The 24048-nt window shown below is 30.6% G+C and overlaps 1 pseudogene across 1 annotated transcript; it reads right to left on the reverse strand.

The window, feature by feature from the left end:
- Positions 1-8261: 8261 nt before the first annotated feature.
- LOC149528609 (uncharacterized) lies at positions 8262-13463 on the reverse strand (annotated as a pseudogene). The gene is made up of 6 exons (XR_016358826.1): positions 12702-13463; positions 12490-12595; positions 11263-11328; positions 10594-10821; positions 8972-10492; positions 8262-8871 (listed from the first exon to the last, which is right to left on the reverse strand). The product of XR_016358826.1 is annotated as an uncharacterized LOC149528609 (transcript).
- Between the last annotated feature and the right edge of the window lie 10585 nt (positions 13464-24048).

The following is a 24048-nucleotide window of genomic DNA, read 5'->3' on the forward strand; positions in this document are numbered from 1 at the left end:
GATAATATCGCATTAAATGGGTGCTAAACCATCACTAAATTGAATTTATTCCAATTTAAGATGATACACTAAGTACTTCTAAAAAAATAACTAGAAGTCAGGATATCACCAAGCAAGAGTGAGAGCTGAGGAGATTCCTAGAAGACAACATTTAGATGCCACTATGGAAATTTTGAGTCTTGTGTCTTATCCTTTGGGTTAACCAATGCAAATGATACATTTTACTCTTATACAGGAATCATACCTTCAAGAAGCAACTCAAAAGTTTGTTGATATTCTTTGATGATATCCTAGTATGTGGTAAACATCAAAATTCTTGAACAAGAATCATTTTGTGCCAAAGCTTTGAAACGTGAATATGGATCAATAGAAATTCTATGCTTAGGCCACAAGATCACAAGCATGGTGTAAGTATTGATGAAGAAAATATCAACACTATTAAGGAATGACTAAAAACTACAAATAAACCATATAAAAGGGTTTCTCGAGCTCTCCAGTTATTACAAAAGGTTTGTAGAGTAATTCTCAAAATTAGCAACACCCCTAACAGATTAACCAAGAAGGTTTTTTGGGATGAAATAAACAAGTGCAACAAGACTTTGAAAACCTCAAAAAGAAAATGACCTAATGTCTTGTTTCAACCGTTATTAAATTATTGTTACCATTTGAGCTATAATGTGATGCATCTAGAGAAAGCATTTGATGTAGCCCTCATGTACAATAAATACCCAATTTTTTTAAAGACTAGGAAGTTCCATTCCACCGAAACATCTTATTCTATCTATGATAAAGAGATATTAGAAATAATGCATAACTTCGAAATTTTTTTGGTAACATTTGGTTTGCAAGAAATTCATTATGAAAACAAAGTACAAGAATCTATAGTTCTTCGTTAAGGAAAAATATATTAATGACCACTAATAGAAATGGGTGAGAAATTTATAGGCTTACAACTTTGAGAAAGAATATGTAAAAGAAAGAAATAATGTTATATTTTATGTCTTATCTAGAAGGCCTTACTTGTGTGCCATAACATATATTGCATCAATTGGTTACACTCCATCATTACAAAGGATGTCAATGATATCATGGAAGGAAAAATAAAATAAAATATTATAAATTATTCAAAGGAATTATTCTATAATAGAACAAAATATTCCTCACTCTAGGCTAAGAAATGAAAACAAAAATCATGGAGGAATTCCATGATAGCCCCTTAGTAGGACATCAATGGTACTACAAAATATACAAAAATGTATGGCAAAAGTACCCTTGGAAGGGATGTAAGAAGGATATACTTAAACATGTCCAATAATGTATGACATGCCAAACAGATAAAGAAGAACAAACACATAATATTGGCCTATTATAACCATAACCAATACCAAGTCAAAAGTGGGAAAGTGACTCGATGGATTTTATAACAGACCTCCCCAAAATACAAGGGATATATTGTTAGGGTTATAGCGATGGAAATATTTAATGTCCCCATTTCCAAGATCAATTTTTATAATAATAAAGTTAATATAAGACAAATAAATCAATAAATATAATTTTTAATTATGATTGCATTTATAAAGTAAAATAAACAAATATTATTAAATATATATAATTTATTGTTATCCTATATCAAATGAATATAATATTATATTATATCAATTGATAAAATATTAAATAAAGAAAGAAAGAAATAATAATAATAATTAAATATATAATAATAATGATGATAAAAATAATTAAAGTATAATAATTATAATATAGCTAATTATTAAATTGAATATAATGTTATTATTAATAATATCAACAAAACAATATATTTAATAAATGATAATATAAATCTTATATATGATATTTAATAATTTGACATATAAATCCAAATAGATAATTATTAATATTTATCATATTAATAATATATATTATGTTACAATGTGATAAAATCTATAATAAATAAATGATGAACATTGAACCATCTGCTTGAACATATATGACGATCAAACTGCAAGTATAACCAATATAATTAGTAGAATTGAGCGAAAGGACATCCATTGTTGGAGCATAATCATAGTTCTAATTATATAATAATTATAATAGGAGTAACCTTGGGAACCAATGTGACTCTTCCATCATGGCACATACATATTATAGGTACACGGTGGAAAGAAGGGGAGGACGAAACACTTTTTAATATCAAACTACATAAAGAAGACCAATCATACGGTGTTGTAGAAACCAATCCTACAATCTAATATTTTAAGATACAGACAAGGCCAAAGTCCTTAATTTTGAAAAGCAGTGGGCCTGAACAATAAAGATAAAGCCACTCAAATATGATAAGTGGGAACATAGATCACAATTCATATCAGTAGTAAATGAAACATGAAATTATAATATGCAGTCAAAGTTGATCAGTTGGAACAGGAGTCAAAGAAATTTTATTTTTTTTCCATCTAGAAATAAGAGAGGAGTCTAGATATTTACACAACATTCATATTGTGGAATTTATATAAGGGGAACATACTTGCGCAGTCTTTAAGTAAAGAAAATATTCTAAAGGAAATTTAGAATTTATATATAGAGAGACATTACAAGGAGGGAAGAAAAACATTGTATTAGGGTAGCATTTAGAAGTTATCCACAATCAATAGGGAATCTAATTGATGTATAACCTACAAACACATCAATAGAAATTATATATTACTACTTAATAAGGCATCATTTACATTTTTTGCATTTACTAGACTTTTTGAGTAATATACTAATATTAAGGATAAACTCCACATTTTATATAAATAAGATTAATAAGTTGAATAAGTTATAAATATATCAAACTTGTGGATTAGGAACTCATTACAATTGGAGTTACATAAACATTGTTTCAAAATTACCAAGCAAATTGATTGGGGACATTATAGTGGCATCAGAGCATAATCCTACCATCCTGTGAGTGAAGGCTTATGGAAACTTACGAGAGAAGGACAAATTAAACTACAATGAATGACTTAGCAAATGAAGTGAGAACATATATGGAGCAAACCCACCAAACCAACTAAACTATATTGAATCAAATGGAGAAGTCAAATCAGGCCCTCCTACAAGCATTACAAGACATGGGAAACTCGATCAATAATTTGAGTCAACCTAACATAGAGAGAGAAACTAATTCAGTCCATTCTGAAAATAACAATGTAATTTCAAGCTCCAACCTGCCCCAACCTACATTCCTACCTAGAAGAGTAAATCTAACTAGTACAAAAGATATTGCAAGGGCATATGCTGCTCTAGAACCCAACATTAGAGAATTGATATCATTCAGATAATTTTGTGATGATAAACAAAGAGAGATGTCTAGATGGACTATAAATGAAGAACTCAAACATAAAATTAACAAATTAAAGCTTCCACATTTTGATGGTTCAGAAAAGATTACATTGTGCCAGTGGTTAGAAAAATTCAACATGTTTTTTATTCTAAATACCATGACGGAAGAAGATGCTTTACAATTCGCTATAGTGCATCTAGAGGTGGCAGCACATGATTGGTGGACCCATGGACGTATCTCATTAGGACATAAAGATGTAAAATCCTATGACGAATTCTCACAAAAACTTATGAACAGATTTGATGATAAGGACATTGAATGGTATTTCCTAGAACTAATTCAACTCAGACAAATTGGAGCAATGGAAGACTTTGCTCGCATATTCCAAGAGTTATCAGTTATGGTTCCAAACCTTTCCCAAAAGAGACTCATTCATATATTTATAGAAGGATTGAAAGACTCTACCAAGCACTCTGTTAAATTGCATGAACCACAAAACTTGGAAGAAGCCAAATGTTAGAAAAGCGAAAATGGTAGAACCAAATCCTTCAAAGGAAAGACCTAAGAATTCTTCAACAAAGATAGAACATAGAGACAATAACTCAAGAAAATATCATAAAGAAAAAGAATGTTATTTTTGCAAAGGACCGTGGAGTGTTGGGTACCAATGCCAAGGGAAGGATGCTCTCAAGCAAAAAGAGGACGTAATGAAGAAAGGCTTATGCTTTAGGTGTAGAGAACCATGGGCATCAAGTCACAAGTGTAGAAAAAGGAATCAAATTAATAGAATAGAAGCAACATCCAAGAGAGAAATAAAAGAATTGCATAAGAAAGCAAGACATGATCTGGAAAATCTGAACATTATCCAAGCACAAAATGAAGGAGAGAAGTGATGGTCTTTTCAAGAAATTCCACTTGATGCATGAATTAGAGGAGGGAATTAGTAATCAACAATAGAGAAGAATGGAAGATAAAGTGGGACAAGAGATCATCCAACTTCAGTAGTATCTACACCTAGTAATTAATTATGAGAATTTGCAATAATTATATTAATACAAAACTTCAATTGTATTTATACTCAAATCTTCCTTGCATAAAACTACAGAGATGATACACTTCTAAAGACTTGGGAATGGATAAAGTCTCTCCCAAGCTTTATAGAAATGGGTAACCTTAAAGGGGATACCCCGAGAGGCCTTAGGTTGAGATTAAGTCTCTCATATGGATTAAATAGAGAGGGGTAATCCTAAAGGGATACCCATAGAGGCCGTAGGATGAGATAAAGTCTGTCCTAAGGATTAAATAGAAAGGGATAATTCTAAAGGAATATCCCTAGAGACCTCATATGTGATAAAGTCTCCCCTAGGGATCATAGAGATGAGTACTTCCCAAAGGGATATTCATAGAGGCCTAGGGTGGGAAAAAGTCTCCCTTAAGGTTTACAAATGCATAGAAAAAGAGGGTATCCATAAGGAATTGGAGGAGATAAAGTCTCTACCAATACTTATGAGGATTACTAATCAAGAATTGTCATGGGTCAAAGAACGACAAGGAAGGATTGTGAAGCACATAGTATATTAAGATAAGTTTCTCTCTTAAATTGATCTTAGTACTTTAAAATCTAATCAAGTGATACTTAAATTTATATTTAAAACTAGCTAATTCCAATTTAACACTATTGTTGTAGGACGGACGATCAAATCTTAAGGAGAGAATATTGAATTACTTGAGGACAAGCAATTTTGGGAAGGACAGACTGTAATGTCCCCATTTCCAAGATCATTTTTTATAATAATAAAGTTAATATAAGATAAATAAATCAATAAATATAATTTATAATTATGATTGCATTGATAAAGTAAAATAAACAAATATTAAATATATATCATTTATTGTTATCCTATATCAAATAGATATAATATTATATTATATCAATTGATAAAACATTAAATAAAGAAAGAAAGAAATAATAATAATTAAATATATAATAATAATAATGATAAAAATAATAACTAAATTGTACTAATTATAATATAGCTAATTATTAAATTGAATATATTGTTAAAATTAATAATATCAACAAAATAATATATTTAATAAATGACAATATAAATCTTATATATGATATTTAAAAATTTGACATATAAATCCAAATAGATAACTATTAATATTTATCATATTAATAATATATATTATGTTACAATATGATAAAATCTATAATAAATAAATGATGAACACTGGACCATCTGCGTGAACATTTCTGAGGATCGAACAGCAAGTATAACCGATATCATTAGTAGAATTGAGCGAAAGGACATCCATTGTTGGACCATAATCATAGTTCTAATTATATAATAATTATAACATGAGTAACCTTGGGAAGCGATGCGACTCTTCCATCGTGGCACATACATATTATACGTACACGATGGAAAGAAGGGGAGGACGAAACACTTTTTAATATTGAACTAGATAAAGAACACTAGACATACGATGTTGTAGAAACCAATCTTCCAGTATAATATTGCAAGATACAGACAAGGCCAAAGTCCTAAATTTCGGAAAGGAGCGGGCGCTGAACAATAAAGATAAAGCCACCCAAATATAATAAGTGGGAGCATAGATTACAATTCGTTTCAGTAGTAAATGAAACATGAAATTATAATATGCAGTCAAAGTTGATCATTTGAAGCAACAGTCAAAGATTTAATGTGGTTCAACCAATCCTTAGACTACCTTAATCAAATAGTGAGTCTAGTAAATTCTTATTATCTAGTATGATTCAATCTCTGTCTAATTCAACTTTGAGAAGATGAATGTCTAACCAAATATTGTAGAATTCATGATCGGTTGATTGATTTGACCATATAAACGTCAAGAGAAAATAAATGTGCATTTTCTCTTGAGCAAGCGTCCAAAGATGCAACAGTTGGTGTGTCAAATTTTACTGGTCAAGAAAGGTATTAATGACGACATCCAAAACAACTGCTCTGGTTGTTTGTGCACATTCTCTTTATATCAAAATTGGAAGATTTCAATAATTCCATCAAACTTGTTTACCGCAATGAGAGGTGATGAGAGCAATTTATGTCTTAGATTATGTCATATTTCACCCTTCATATAAGCCTTCATGTTCATTTTAATATTCTATTTTATCTTTCTATATTGCATATGATCTAATATTTATGAGTAATATTTAATATAGTTATTAGATAGAGTATGTGAATAAACAAATGAAATTGTCTTTATGTAACATGTTGATAATATGTTATGGTTCTTCCTGTTGCTTGCTATGCATCTTCTTGTAGCTCTTTCATCAATGTAAAACTCCATCAACTTTGAACTAAGATGCATTTGTTGCACCCTACGTAAATATGTGGAAAGGGCATTGAAGACTGGTGGAGGATACGATGCAATATAGAACCTTCTTGATATGTGTCACTGAATTATTCCATGAATCAGTAGTGAATGAAGATAGTATTATTTTGTTAGAATGATGGAACTAATTGCTTATTCCTAGCGTGGGATATATTTCTACTCTATGCCAAATATATTCTACTTGTACCTGCAACAAATTACGTGGATACATGGTGAAAAACCTATGGTTCTATGCATTCTGTTATAACCATATTTCTTCAATCTTCTCCTTATTACTTATTGGTTACGGGTCAAACTAAAACCAAAACTTAATTAAAATATGAGGATAGGAGTATTCTGTTGAAATGGAATGACTATTATCTACAAATAGTAGATTTCTATTATAAAGTTATGTAAATGCTACTATAATGTTGCGTATATATAAGCATCAAGAGATAGAATGTAGGTGGACAGTCTTATAAAAAGGTAAAATATTGTAAAGGAGTTGTAAAGGAGGACGTTGGTATTATATTATATGAATAAAAGGATGCTTTGCATAATTTCAACATTGTAGAAACAACGTTTCTTCTATCCACCATGCAAGCTAGGAGTAAGAGCTTGCTCCATGGTGAAACACAGTGACACATTTCATTAGTGTGTTATTCTATTTTGTATAAATTTATATTTCTTGTTTAGATTATTATCACAACATATTTTCATGTTTGTATTAGTTAGTAAGTTTTTAATTAGTCATTCAATAATTAAAATATAATATAGAAATGATTTTATTATTGTTTAATTTATAGATTATTGTAATTATTATATCTATTTTAGGAAGATGATTTTGTTTCTAATCTTTGTATTGTCAGAAAGTGACAGTTCATGTCGCTGCAATCATTTTGATTTCTTGTAGATTTAGTTTTGAGTGTTTTAATTGCATTCATAATTGCTCATATCACAAGCTGGATCCCTTGATGGCATACTACTCGGACATCTTTCGCAAGCTTATGCTCTAAAATTGACATGTATGGACCAGCCAAACTTCATCACAAAATTGTTAGTTGTTTACTATTATGTGCCCTAGTGTTGGCCTATCAAGAGGACTCTATGTTCTTGATTTGAGCTGGAATGTGGCCATGTGTGCATTTGTCGTAATAAATTTAATTTAGTTCAATTTATAGTTTGAAAATTATTGTTGAAGGTAACAGAATTCATAATAATAAAATTGTTTAAAAATTTAAACTTTATTTTTATATAGTTACTTTAACAAGTTTGAACTTTATGTTTTGTAAATTTAAAAAAACGTTGTCAAATGATAAGTATATTGAATAGGCATGTTCAAGATCAATTAGAAAAAATAATTTAATTAATCTAAATTTAAAACTAATATATACTTTTTATAACTTTTGTGACTTCACATTTATTTTCAACTGTTTTCATATAATAGATTAACGTGTTTACAAAATAGACTAAAAATATAATTATCTTTAAATAATCATATGTTTAAATAATATAATATAATATAATTTATTAATTAACCTTGTAAAAAGACTCCTATAACACCACAAATAAAACTTTAAAAATATTTGAAGCACTTAAAAATAGTTTCTTAATTTCTTAATTAATAAGACTTCGAGAAATGAATACAATAATATATTGGTCACCACAAATACAAGAATATGATAGAAATATTAGTTAGAAATGCTTTGTAAAAGCGGCAAAAATGCCTCCCCTAGTCTTTGCTCTTCTCCCCCAACAGCCAAACCTCTCTCCAATTCAACATCCTCCACCGCCGACCAGCCGTCGACTTCGTTCACTTCGTTCTCTCCAATTCAACTTGTAGTGAGCCATGCGCAACGTGGCGTGAAGATGCCTATCACTGCCCATCGACCCTCGCTAACAAAAATCGATGTTATACTACCAACACCAGAAGCCTCCCATAATTCAATTTGCACTGGTGAAGAATGAGCAGAATTTATAACAAAACAGAGCATCATGGCATTGCGACTCATGGAGGAATTGTTCAGCAGCGCTTTCATCTCTTCGGAGAATGGAGATTTAGAGGAATTAATATTCATCTTGAATCGCAAGGAGTCCACGACAAAGACATTCGAGGAGAGTATTGAGGAGTCAAGGAGTAGTGAGGCCGCATCAGGGACCGCCCGCGTACAAACTGTTATTTGATCTGGCCATTTCTGCACATTCCACGCACAATTACATTCACTCACTCAAATGCCCAATTACACATTGATGAAGATGATTAAAAACTGTATTCATACAAACGTATTATATTACCTTTATCGTTTGAATGCAACTAACAATAGCCGATGCCTTGTTTGCTCTCAGTTCCAGTGTCATCATATTCCGCATCTGCTCCAAAGTTTCTATACCCAGCACCTCCCCGCTGGTCTCTACACTCAATTTCTCCATTCCTGTGCAATCTTTCAAACCATCAATTTTCTCGATTGTGCCGCATTCTCGCACTCGCAATTCTCTGAGAGAAGTTAGTCGAGCGAAGCTCGGAAGCACCACCAACTCTGGATGTCTGCATATATCTAGGCATTTAAGGCTTACAGGCAGTGCTTTGATCTCCCTTAAATGATCATTCTCAAGAAGATTCAGACTCTCAAGGCGGGGGTAACTTTCTTCAGCAATCGAGATCCTAAACACCTCTGTTTTGCAAAGTGTCACCTGCTTCAGGTTGCTCGATGGAAAAGATAATGACGCCGTCCCAAAATCTAAATCCTCTATTGGGCACTTATATATACGTGAATCCTCTATTGGGCAATTATATATATCTAAATCCTCTAAGAGAGGAAGGCAGCGGACAGAGAACGGTAAACATCTAATCTTTGGACAGTTGTAAATTCTAAGATGAGTCAAACGTCCAAGGCAGCTTGGCAAAGATTCCAGTTTTGGACAGCTGTAGATGCTAAGATAAGTCAAGGCAGACAAAACTCCAAGAGAACTTGGCAAAGACTCCAGTTTGGCACAACTATGAATTGTAAGACTAGTCAAAGAGGACAAAGCTCCAAGAGAGGTTGGCAAAGATTCCAGGTTGGGACATCCGTCAATCCTAAGACTCCTCAAGGACGACAAACGTCCAAGGCAGCTTGGCAAAGATTCCAGTTTGGCACAACTATGAATTGAAAGATAAGTCAAAGAGGACATAGCTCCGAGAGAGGTTGGCAAAGATTCCAGTTCGGGACATGGGCCAATCGTAAGATGAGTCAAAAGGGACAAACGTCCAAGGGAGTTTGGCAGAATTATTAAAAGGTCACTCCCTATGCCCAGCTCTTGCAGCCTCCCTAGCTCACCGATTTCAATAGGTACCTCCCTTAATCTCTTAACATCACTTAAATTGAGCTCCCTCAAGGACGCCTGATTTGTGATGTGACGAGGCAACCCTTCCAATCGCGAGCATCCATCAAGGCTCAAAAACTCCAGCTTTGTAATATTTTGAAAATCATCTGGCTCAAGTATGAGCTCTCTACATCTCGCTAAATTGAGATGTTGGAGGAGACTCAAATTCCTAAATGAAACTGGCAAATTCTTCAAGTCCCTGCAACCAGACAAATCTAGATACCGTAGATTAGTCAAATCCCCAAATCTGCAGGGTAGTGATGATAACTGTGCATAGCATATTTCAAGGTGCTCCAATTGTTGCAGTCGGCAAAAGCTTTCTGGTAGGCTCCTGATATGATGTGACCAACCGATTACTATCTTTTTCAACTCACTGAGACATCCAATTGAATTTGGAAGACTTTGGAATTCGAAACAAGAAGAAATAACCAGCTCTCTCAACTGCAGAGGAGCCTGCGACAAATTTCCAAGCAGGCCAATGTAAATTAAAACAATGCTTTCAATAAATACATTGAAATATAAACTTAATAGAGCAGAAAATGAAGACTCCTTACGTCGCTCTGAGCCTCCCACAGCTTTTCAAAGTGACATTTCCCCGGCTTTCCAGATATTTGTAAAACCCTCAAGTTTTTCAGCGAAAGTCGCGGAGGAAGATTTCTCTGTCGAATATTGGACCACGAGAGCCAAAGTGGCCCTATTGATCCTTGACTGATTATTTGATTAAAATAACCTCCTTTAATAACTAAAAGCTTTGGTTCTGCTAAACAGGGAATCAATGCCTCCTGCAAGCAACAACCACAAAACTCAACTAAATCACTAGTTGTTACAGAAGAAGTCACACTTTGAATTATGTTAATGTCAATCATTTTCTAAATTATCTGTTAGTTTCAGTTATTGTTATCAATCTCCAATTTATCAGTGAACGGGTTAATCATCAACATAATTTGTATTATTATAATATGAGTTGATGAATCAGATGACTGAGTTCATTGTTTGGTTCACCATTTTCCAAACTCTGTTTTCTTATATTTGCAACAAATTAAGTACTGTTTTTGATGTATTAGATAGCAACCAAAAATGTGGGGCTGACCCCGTAGTATAGAAATTAAGTACTGTTATCTATGGAAAAATAAAATATTTAGGTAAAAAAGTTACAAAATAAAAAGATTATTTTAAATTAAATAAAAATTAGAGGAAGAAATAAAGAATTCGAACAAGCGTACTGTGTATGAAAACTGTTCTTCCTTTTCGCTTAAGGTAATCTCTATTCCTCGAATGCCTTTTACACTCTGAAAATGAAAAAAAGATATGAATTAGGACTTTACAAAAATAATCCAGCTATTCAATGCATACAAAATAAATAGCATAACACTAATAATCTTGATAGATAGAACATTCAAATATATAATATAACTCTTTTATATTATATATATTTCAATTGAAGACATCATCAATCTCAACTCTTTTTGTTTGTCATAACTAATAATCTGTTGAGATGACCAAAGTCTAGAGGGTGAATGATCTTTTGCAATTGCTCTTCCTAGATCTCTCAAGTGGTCATGCATCCGTATGCAGTTGTCATTATCAAGTTCAACCAAACACTTATTTAAAAGCGTTTCCCAAGCATACAAACCACTCCAGCCTGATCCATCCCAGACTTCAATTGCCACATTGCTTTTTCTTTTAATAAAGAAACAAGCACAATCAAGGAATGCCTCTTTCTCTTCATGTTCAAGGGAGTCATAACTTATTTTAAGTCTCTCTTTGATATCTTCAGGCAATATTCTTGAGATCTTATGAAACACAGACTTCCAAGATTGTTTGGAGAGATTCCCATATAATAGTGCTCCAAATACCTTCAAAGATAAGGGTAATCCGTTACAAGCATCTACAAAATTCTTAACAAGTTCCTCAAAATCATTAAGAGGATAGGGTTTCAAAAAAGCATGCCAACAAAATAGTTGTTTAGCATAAAATTGATCCAATCCTTTCATTTTATACACTGAGGATATGCCCCAAGATGTAAGAACTTGATATTCCCGTGTTGTAACAATAATAAGACTACCCCTTCCAAAGTTGCCTATTGTAGGCAATAGAGCATCCAATTGATTGACATGATCAACATCGTCCATGACAATGAGCACCTTAAATGATCTTAAATTCCTTCTTATAATTGCCTTGCCTTGGTTTACACTGTCAAATGTTTCAATCACACCAAAATCTTTAAGAAGTTGAATCTGCTTTTTATACAACACATCTTTAGCATCTCTAATATCAAAAATAAAACTAGTTTTTTCCATGAATGAAGATTTTTTGTTGTATAATTCTTTCGCAAGTGTGGTCTTGCCAGACCCACCCATGCCCCATATACCCACAATTTGTACACCCTGATCACCATCAGCCAATTGGATAGTCTTTTCAAAATCTTTTACTATTTCATTCAGACTTACTGGATGCTTTGCAACTTCTAGTGGCACATTGTTTATTTGTTTCAGTACAATATTCACAATTTTCTTCAACACCCTCATCTCATCACTCAACACCCTCATCTCATCACTGGAAAAAGAAAAATAGAAAAATCAAACTCCTAATAGGTGTTTATGTCAAAGTTAAGTTCTACTGATATAAAAATGAATGCATAATTACGTGCAGGGGTACGTACTCATTATTCTGGATGATTTCGCCAGTATAGAAAGAGACCTTGTAGAGTGCATCTTTCCAGTCATTGAGCTTTTCTGGCTTATATCTACCTTTCTGTTCATGCTTGTTAAAGGCAGCAACGAACTTTCCTTTCCCTTGAGCTGCATATCTGAGATCTGTAGGCTCGACACGGTAAAAAATAGGAAGAATTTTGGCTCCGCTTTTCAACATTAACGAGAGCTCCTCCAAACACCAAGTTGATTCTGCATACCTCGGTGAAAAAATTGCAATATGAAGGGTGGCAACACGGATCGTTGTTTCTAATGTTTTGAGGCAAGAAATCGCCACATTCCAACTCCTTTGAATCTAAGAAAGCCTTGACTTTCATGTCAACAAGGATATGATAGATTCTGGTGGCCAAAGTCTCCTTGACATCTGGCCCTCGATGGTTGATGAATACATCATAAGGGGGCTTTTGGATGAGTGTGGAGGATCTACCCATAGAAGATGCTGATGGGGCCATTTCTTGAAAAGCCTCATCATCCTGTGTCATGCGCCCAGAGATGTCGGAAGTAGATACAGACGCTGTCGTTTCTTGAAAACCCTCACTCTCTGGATTAGAAGCCACTGAATCAGATTCCATTGAAGTACGCCATGAAGGAAAGACAGAAACCCAATCAAGACAGCATGAAAACAAGCTTCGGGAAGAAGAAGAAGAAGACGCCATTCCTTGAGAAGTTGTTGCAGTCTGATCGCTCTGTGTATGACCAGGGAAAGCAGAAGTAGACGCGATAGGATTTTCCTACAATTTAACACAGAGAAGGTCAATCCCCGAGGGAATGGAAACTACGAAATAAAGTGAGTCGGTGGGTCTGATATTGACGTCTGAAAAGCGGAATAGTCGGTGTGCCAAGTGTTATTGACGTCTGAAACGCGGAATAGCTCAGGAAAGCATGTGGAACGATACAGAAAAGACCGAGATGTGACATTGAGAGGGAAAAAGGCCGAATAAAATGATCTACAAAAAGAAAGTAGAGTCGGTGGAAGACAGTGAAGCCATGTGGTATGCGTTGATAAGAACTCACATTATTACAGAAGACAGAATGATGTGACAAAAGTGGCATCAATAATAGCTAAATGACAAAACCTTTTAAGTGGATAAGACCCCTTTTTAAAAAAAATTGATTATTTAAATAAGAAATTACAATGCAGTTGCTTTTTATTTTTCAGAATAATTACGCCGAAGGCGTTTACCATATATAAGATGGAAGGGCTAACTTTGAGATCTACGGTTCGTAGCATTGCAGGAGAGTGGGCGACCATTGGAAGCTTGGGCATCGTCCGATGCTGGAGTCTGTAGTTTTCCATTTCCTCTGTAAGTAGTTATTCATTGCATACAGATCAACCAATCAAAGCGCATCAATATAGGTACGTATTTTTGACGTGCACTGTACCATGTGCCATTAAGACCCACCGAGCACGGATGTACAGTGTCCTTTCTTATGGACTGATGGTATTTAAGTCTCCAAATATACTTCGACGCAATGTCTCATAAAATACTTTCACCCAAGTATTATGGCTAATACTTTATCAAAACTATTTTCAAATACTTTAACGCAACCATTTTCATATATTTTAATGTTTAACTTAATGTGTGAATTATAAATAATGTTTTTCATATTTAGAATGACGTAAAAAATATATAATTTAGTTAAATTTTACATAATTTTAAAACAAAATATATTAAAATAATTATTATCTATTTTAAAATAATTAATTTGTTATTAAAATTTATTATAACTTGATAATTAATTAAAATAGCTAATATATAATTAATATTTAAATGATACATTATAATGTTGTTCTCAAATTTTTAAAATAAAGTAATTATAAAATATTAAAATAATCATTAAATTAGACAAAATTAATTTAACCAATATTTTTAATAATATTTTTAATTGTATTTGGACCTATATTTTCTATACTAATAGTTACGTTAAAATGTATTACATAATTTTGTTTGAAAATAAAAAGTTTAAGAAAATATTTTGATTTTAAAAACTTATTATTATTTTTTAAAAATATTTAATTTCATATATTAGAACTTTGGATTTTTTAATTCTTAAAAATCAATTATGATAAAATGTCAGATAAGATAATGTTAACAGAAATAAGATGAATAAATATATTTATATTTAAATATATAAATAAAGTTGTTATAATATATATATATATATATATATATATATATATATATATATATATATATATAGAGCTCAAAATTAAATTTTAAAAAATTAAGAATAATTTTATATTGACTAATTTATCTTCTTTAATACAATTTTTAATGATTTGAGATTGATATGTTCCAAATAAAAAGTATAAGAAAAAATTGAAGTTAAAAAAGTTGTCTATACTTCTATTACATGAATTAAAATACTTAAACTAATATTACATAGTAGTTAAAAAATTACAACATTTTAATGAAAAAAGTAATATTAGATTTATATATTTTATAAATTAAAATTTGAATTTAATTATATATAAAAATTCATAATTTTCTTTTAATAAACATTTATAAAATTAAATATTAATAAAAACTATTTAGAAAAATAAAATGTACCTTTACATTATATTTAAACTTTATCAATTTAATATATAACTTCAAACTTAAAAATGTAACATTAATTTCTTAAAAAATTATTATTATTTATTTATTTATTTTTTATTAGAAATAAAGAGATCAAAATTACAAGAGATCACAGAGAATCAAAGTTCAGAGGCCAAGCCTCACACCATCAAAAATGAAGTATATACAATGAAACAATAGAACAAAATCATAGACCATGACACGAAGAAAAGCTCATCAGCCTAGGTGTCCACCCAAGCTATCCAGCCCAAGGGGCCATCCATCCACACCATGCTTTTCGGATCTTGAATTTGATTCTGCATGTAAACCATCTCACTAGAAGCATTGTGAGGTCTTCTTTTAATCTCATTGCTAAACCTACTAAAGGTTTGATTGAAAACATGTATGTTATCCAAGTGCAGCCTCCAGAAGTATCCATGATTAACCTCATTCGCAAAAAAGGTAGCATGATCGTCCTTGAGCAGCCTTTTGAATTTAGCCTTGTTGATTTTTATGGTCATCTGAATGTGCGAAATTTTTTTAAAATAAGTGAGACTTCGAAAAACCTTAGTAAGCATTTTGGGGATATTTTGAAACCTTTCTTCATTTCTGCACTTCCAAATTTGCCATAAAATGTAAGATGAGGTAATATCCCAAAACATATTAACATATTTTCTAGCATTGAGGATAAAGCCAATAATAACTTCAAAAATACTGAAATTAGAAGGGATAGAAATACCAAACGTTAACCAAACCTCTTTGGCAAAAGTGCACTCAAAGAAAATATGCTTTCCCATTTCTGGGGTTCTACAAATGCTGCAATAGTTAATATCAGAGGAGTTCCTAATAGGCAACTTATTAAGAATAAGTAACCATTTAAAACTTTTAATTTTAGGATCAATAGAACTTTTCCAAAGATAATCAAAAACCTTCATCCAAGAAGAAATATCCAAATCGGTAATCCAAATATTGTTAATATGATTGATTATGTCAACATTGTAATTTAAAACAGAATAAATATTCTTCGCTTTAAGTTTGGAGATGATGATACCATCAGGCCATTTTATCTTCAAATAACTATTAGAGTCCACATGACATAGGGTAGGGATATCATTACTAGCTTTAACAATCATGCTATAAGTCTTTTTATGAGATTCAGGAAGTTTAAATTTATTCTTTAAAGCATCCCAACGGATAAGTCCGTCCATTTCAAAGATATCAATGAATTGTTTGATTCCTAGGTTAGCCCAATACTTAGCCGAGCACCCTTGGGTAAGAGCAAGGGGTTTATTACCAAGCTTAAGGTTCCACCGAATGGATCTTTCACCATGGAGGGTTTTATTATCATAGAATTCTTTGTTAGTGATGAGTTGCCTAACATGGTCCAGGCTTTCCAGATGGATTTAAAAACTGCCGAGCCTTGAACTATAATAGGAAATTCACCACAAATGAGATCAGTGAGAGGAAGATTTTTCCAGAATTTAGCATTTTTAGGATATCCCCTCTCAATATTATTACGAATCAAAACTTTCCAAGGATCACCTCCCTCTAAGGCATGAAAGATCCATTTGGAGGCTAAAGAAAGACCACAGAGTCTTAGATCTTTCAACCCAAGGCCCCCAAGGAGCTTATCAACATGACACCAATTCCAATTGACAGAATGCAACTATTTATTATTTATTATTTATTATTATATAACAACTTCATTTTAACTATTTAGATATTGAAAAAAAAATGTCACTTAATTTAACTTGCGACTCTTATGAACCTATTTATATTGGAATTATAGAAAAACAAGAGAGAAAAAAGAGAGAGATATAAATAAGTTAAGAAGAGTCATGCAAGTTAAATTAAGTGACATTTTTTACTTCAATATTTAAATAGTTAAAATGAAGTAGTTATGTAATAATAAATAATATTATAATTTTTTAAGAAATTAGTGTTATAATATTTACCTAAGTAAATTTAATACTAATATATAAATCTATTATTACTTTTTTCATAAAAATGTTGTAAATTTTTAATACTATGTAATATTAGTTTAAGTATTTCAATTCATGTAATAGAACTATAGACAACTTTTTTAACTTCAATTTTTTCTGTATACTTTTTTTATTTTTGGAACATATCAATCTCAAATCATTAAAAATTGTATTAAAGAAGATAAATTAGTCAATATAAAAATCATTCTTAATTTTTTAAATTTAATTTTGAGTTATAGTTTTAAAAAAATAAATATATTTTATAACAACTTCATTTATATTTTATGTAAATATAAATATATTCATTCATCTAATTTCTTTTAACATTATCTTATTTGACATTTTATCATAATTGATTTTTAAGAATTTAAAAAACTCAAATTCTAATATATGAAATTAAACATTTTTAAAAAATAAATTGAGAACAACATTATAATGCATCATTTAAATATTAGTTATATATTAGCTATTTAATTAATTAAACAATTATGAAATAATAATTATCAAGTTATAAATAAACTTTTAATAACAAGTTAATTATTTTAAAATAGATAGTAACTATTTTAATATATTTTGTTTTAAAATTATGTAAAATTTAACTAAATTATATATTTTTTACATGTCATTCTAAATATGAAAAATATTATTTATAATTTCACACATTTAATTAAACATTAAAATATATGAAAATGGTTTCATTTAAGTATTTGAAAATGGTTTTGATAAAGTATTAGCCATAATACTTAGGTGAAAGTATTTTATGAGACATTGCGTCAAAGTATATTTGAAGACTTAAATACCATCAGCCCGTAAGAAAGGACACTATAGTGTCATCTTTACAGACGGGCATCCGCACAAAAGTTGGGGCAGCGACTGGCACCATAGCTGGTGCCTTTGAATTGCACATAGCTAATGATGTGTTGCTGAGTTGGAATGTAGTTGAAGGGGTTAGCTAAATATGTTGAAGGTGGAACACGCCCATCAAATTCTTACCCAAGTCCATCAACAAAATGAAGCATCTCCTCTATCTCCAGCTTTCAGATACACACATTACATCAATTTCTCCTCATCGAGCATATGAGTTGAGTTCACTGCAATTTTAAGATGTATCTTTCTCCTCGTCATCTCAAGCGTCACCGTGTATCCCTAAGATTGCCAATTGAGGGACAAATAATGGAGAATTCATTAGAGCTTCAAGAACCCCAATTGAGGCATCTGACACATTAGAACTATGATACTTTTTACTGTTTGCCCAAATTAAAAAGCATTATGAGAAAATATTTTGGTGATAAATAGATTTAAAGATGAGATCTTACCTCAACATGGTATAAACTATTAGGCAATCATTAGTATAATCTAATTCCGGAGGCAATTTAATTGAAACAATCATTAAAATAATTATATTCTTGTGTAAGCAATTGATGGTTTCTCTGTCACGACACTGGCTAATGTTCAGACTAAAGACAAAGAAATTCAAACATTTTTATTTTTTTCAAATTCATGAAAATACAATGAATTTCTCTCAAATTTTGTTGTTGTTTTCGATTCAAAAATATACAGACGATAAAGATTAAATGTTGAGAATTTTAAAAATATTCATTGTTTAATGTATTTCAGATTTGTTATGTATCATTGATCTTACATTCTTTTATTTTCCTCCGTTCGTGCATATATTCACTATAAATTAAAACACGTCTCTCTATAATGTTTAATTGTATGATTGCATATTTATAGGTTTCAGTAATGTAAACATCTATTATTCAATGGTCAACAAGGACACATAGTGTGAAGTTCGTGTCGAAAGCTTATATGATCAAAGTATTAAAAAATATTTAAAATGTATGCAATATAGTTATGTTATGTTGGTAGAATGTCAATTGATTTCTTTATACTTATGTACGTTTAAAATTAAATTGTAATCTAGAATGTTCAATTTGCTACTTTTAGAAAGGAATTTTATTCTAGCACTAATATATTTTTATTAGTATTTTATAACTTTTATTTTAAAAAAAATTAAATTAAATAGGAAATATATAGATATAAAAATATGATATAAATCTCTCTTTTTTTGTTAGACTAAATCATATTAATGGTAGCTATAAAGCTTGGATAAAAAAAATGAAAGTAAAAGAATAAAAACAAAAGCATGATGGTATGAATACTTTGTTTGTAAATTAGTAAAATATCAATATGTTTTAGAACTATATAGAATTAAAAGTTTTAGAATAATAAACGAATATAATTGGACACCAAGATAAGATATTTTGGAACAAGATGAAGATATTTTTACATTTTGTCAAACTTATTTATTTCATTTCATTATCAACTTATCTATTTTATTTCATTAACTCATGACTATAGAGGATGCAACCAAGTCAAATATCAATATATTTTAGAACTATATAGAGTTAAAAGTTTTTGAAAAATAAAAGAATATGATTGGATACATTAATTGGAAAGTAGCATTTCAATAGGATTTTGGTTTTGTTTGGTTTGTTCATTGGTTTTAAACAAGTCCACAATCATGTCTTGCTCATGACATGGTGTGCATGTTTGATTACGATAACTTGATTGATATGTCAATAAATGTTGATTATAGAATTAGATTAGAGGTTGAAAATGTATACAAAATATTGTAAATTGATTTAACTCAATATTATACAATATGTAAATTTGTAAAGTGAAAGGGTGAGTGAGTAGCCGAGTTGGTGTGAAGGCGAGTCGTGAGGCGTAGTGTTAGGCTAATGATCCCAGTGCTACGCATCAACTCCGGTTCGAGTCATACTAGGTTTACCACAAACCCTTTGGCCAATAGTGGCATGTTGTGATGGTTAAGATGTTGTGTTGTTATCCTTGCCATCAAGGTTCAAATCTCATGGGGATGAGGTCCCCCGTTTGTGGCCTCATTGGTTCATAGCTCCAGGTCAAAGCATTTACCCCTCTTAAAATAAAATTTGTAAAGTGACAAGACAATGATGAAAAATGGTGTATTATTATTATATTATGATAAGTTATTGATATGATATTATGATAAGTTATTGATATGATACTGAATTAGATTAGAAGTTAAAATGTATATAGGAAAAAATGTGACAAATTGATATGGTTAAAATAAACTTAATTAACTAATATGATTTTGTCATTTGTGTCTACAAAATTGTTAATTTTAGTTGAGCTCAAAGAGTGAAAATGAGGAAAAGTTTTAGATATTTCTTAGTTCAATTTTGACATTTATTTATGCCTTAGTTTATAACAATTATGCAAACAATGACAATTGTCTTCCACTTTATCTATAAGTGAACCTTGATGCTCTACTTATGTGATAACAAAATCTTTAGTATAACTTTAAATATGAAAACCTAAATTTAAATTCAAGAAATTTAACATATAAATTGATATATAATTGACATTTTTAAATTCGGTTTATTTGAAATTAACAAAATTTTGATTTAAAACTGAATACAAAATCATCCTACTAATCATTATTCAATTTTCCAAATTTATTTAAAGCTTAATTTTGTCAAAAGCCTTTAAAAGATGTAAGTCTGTACACTAAACAAAACTTAATTTATAGTTTTTAAAAATAAATCATCTTCAATAACTAATTAAACATAGATTAATTTAAATTCCATTTAAATATAAATTCTCTCAAAAATGCTTATGAATATTGAATTTTATTATAAAAAATCAAAGTTGGTGCAACTTTTCAGTAATGATGAGTGCTTTAAAGTTAAATTCGAGCTTTATAAGACCTTTTTGTGTCATCCATGATGATTATATATCATGATGACATAAAGTGTAGACTTAAAAAAGAGATGTCACACTTTATTGCACATGGCTTGCATATTATTCCACTATAGAAAGAGTATTATAAAAGCAAAGGTAAAATTCATAGTTACTTTATTTGTCGTTTCTTTTATAAAAATTTTTATAAAATTCATAAACTACAATCAGAGATGGATTAAAGAATTTCTGAATAGATCAACTCTTGAGAAATTTTAAGAATTTGGGCAAGTAAATTAAAAGAAAAAAGAAGAAGGTAAAAACAATTTAAAATATCATACCTACCATACAAAAAGCCCTGCATAGAAAACACGGGTTTATAAAGGTAGCATAAAATTGCCTACACTGAAAAAGCCCATTTGTATTCCATAGGAAAAGATTGTCTCCATCAAGCATGACAAGGCATTCATAATCCACAAGCATCCATGCATAGAGTTTGAGTTTGTTCAATGTAAGAGGAAATCACTTGTTAAATCCTTGCAGATAATTGTAAGGATGTTGCCAATAAAGAACTCAAACAGAATGCCCAGATAAAATATGTGGGCTCTGTGTTTGTAAAACAATTGTAGGTATTCCTAAAAATGATCTAAAGATAAATGAAGAATACATTCCATAACCAATTACAAAACAGAAAATAGACAGAATTGTTAAAATCTTTTGAATCTACAACGTAGAAGAGTTTACTAGATTTTTGTCGCAGTTTTGTGAACGATAGAAGGAAATGCCCTTTAACTTCAACATTTTCACCAGGAGTACAACTATAGGCCACATTTCTCACTGTGAAGAAAACACGCAATCATATTACAAAAATTTCAAACTCCAAAAGTTTCTATAAAGACATCTAAAAAGCTTTCTAAAACTGTCCAAAACTACTCAAAATACAATCTACTTTTTAAGCATTTTGGCCAAAATTGTAGCTAACTGAGTTAGTTTGACGGTTAAAAGAAAAAAATTGCAGCATTATAGACAAATTGGAACTTCAAATATTCAATATTGACTTTTAAAAAGCTCGGCTTGAGAAGCATGTGAAGCTCAGAATTGCAGACAATGGATATGAACTGAGACACAAGTAGGAATCAATATTTTTTATGGAAAATAAGAAGTTTGAAGGTTTAGAAGAAATATAGGGCTTTGAATAGTAAGAGAAAGGACTTTGGTTTTGAAGATTAGAGAAAAACTTGAGGGGTTATAAGGTTTGAAGACATTAGAAGATAAGCAAGGACTTGAAAGGATTATGATAAAAGAAAGGAAAACGAATAAGAGATTTTAAGAAAATCATGAACTTTATAGAAAAAGAGTGGGGTTTGAAGATTTGGATGTAACTAGTGGGTTGAGAAATTGGAAGGTCTAAAATTTTGTGAGTTGTACAAGGATTTGAAGAAAGAGAACAAAACGAAGGTTTATGAGGTAAGGCATCCAAGGTTTTTGTGCATTTAGAAGAAAACAGAGGCTTGTGGAGATTTTTACTACATCAAGTGCTTAGATTAATTGGAAGAAGATAATGACATTTATTTTTTCCAACATGTTATGAGCTTTGAGAAATTGAGGGACTAGGGTTGTGAATAGTATCCGTACATCCAATTTTGTGAGATTGTAATAAAGTGGGGGCATTCAACTTGTCAAAGCATGCATAGCTTTGAAGCTTGTGTAGAACTAGGGTTTTGAGGAGTATCTAAACCTAGAGTGCTAAACTTGCACCAAAATGGATTCAAACACAAATTTCTTTTGAAGCTTTAAAAACTCTACTAGAACTCCAAATCAAGGAACAAAAGAACTTATCACAAAATCAAAGCTCCCCCACCAAATTTCGTCACTATAGGTGTATATCGATGCAAGATTTTTTGTAGATTCTAAAAACCTTCTGGGTTAGCTTTTTCTAACATGCTCCGGAAAGGAACTAGCATGAAACAAAATTTTGCAAGGTTTAAATTTTTCTAGACTAGTTAGATTTTTCTAGAATAAGCTCAGATTTTTCTAGAAATTTCTATTGTGGAAAAGCAAAAAAAACCTAAAATTGAGGGGAGAAAGATAAGATATGTTCGAATATGAGAAGATATGTTTACATATTATCACACAAATTTATTTTATTTTATTGATTTGTCTTATCATATTAATGGTAGTTGTAAAGTTTGGAAAAAAAAATTAATTTTAAGTAGAAAACTAAAAGCCAACTCATGACTGTAGGCTACAACCAATAAGATTGGAAACAAATACCTTTTCTTCAAATTCATAAAATATCAAAATATATGAGAACTATATAAAGTAGAAAGTTTTTAAAAAATAGAAGATTCTAATTGGACAAATTAATTAAGAAGTAGCATTCTACTGAATGCTATAGTTTCTTGCCTATGGTAGGAACTAATAAGTTGATCCTTTCTTTTATTGTAATACGTATGCAAAAATAATCTTTACAATAAAATTTCTTCTAATGAATTGACTATCTATACCTATTAACAACTTATTTAAAAAAAAAAAAAATCTATATCTATCAACAATTTAATCCTATTAAATTGATCAATATGAATACAAATAGAGGGGTCTAGGGAGATACAAAGATGATTTATGTGGGAAGTTTCAAGGATTTAAATGTCTTAAATTAAATTTTTTAATAAAAAATATAATTAAATTCCTTATTCTATTGCCAATATATTTATGATATGTTTGTAACAAGGAGAGTGGGGACATACATGTAAGGAGAATTTTTAGGAAACAAGAAATTGTTATTATCTTAAAAACATTATAATCTATATCTTCCAATGAATGTCATTCAAATGGATTTGGTTTCATTTCTTAAGATCTAGTATTGTGCAATATAAATATTGTCCTAGTGGGCTTTCTTAATTATTTTTTTGTGTATGGACAATAAATTGATGTATTCCTCTAATTATCTATATCAAGAGGCTTTTAGTAACAAGTAGGAGACAAGTAAGGTTTAATACTATATACATGTCCCCTTAGAATGTATTCGAGAAGAT

The sequence above is a fragment of the Cupressus sempervirens genome, chromosome 11 (assembly GCF_028749045.1).
Source record: "Cupressus sempervirens isolate cs-2001-9-10 chromosome 11, ASM2874904v1, whole genome shotgun sequence".
NCBI lineage: Eukaryota > Viridiplantae > Streptophyta > Pinopsida > Cupressales > Cupressaceae > Cupressus > Cupressus sempervirens.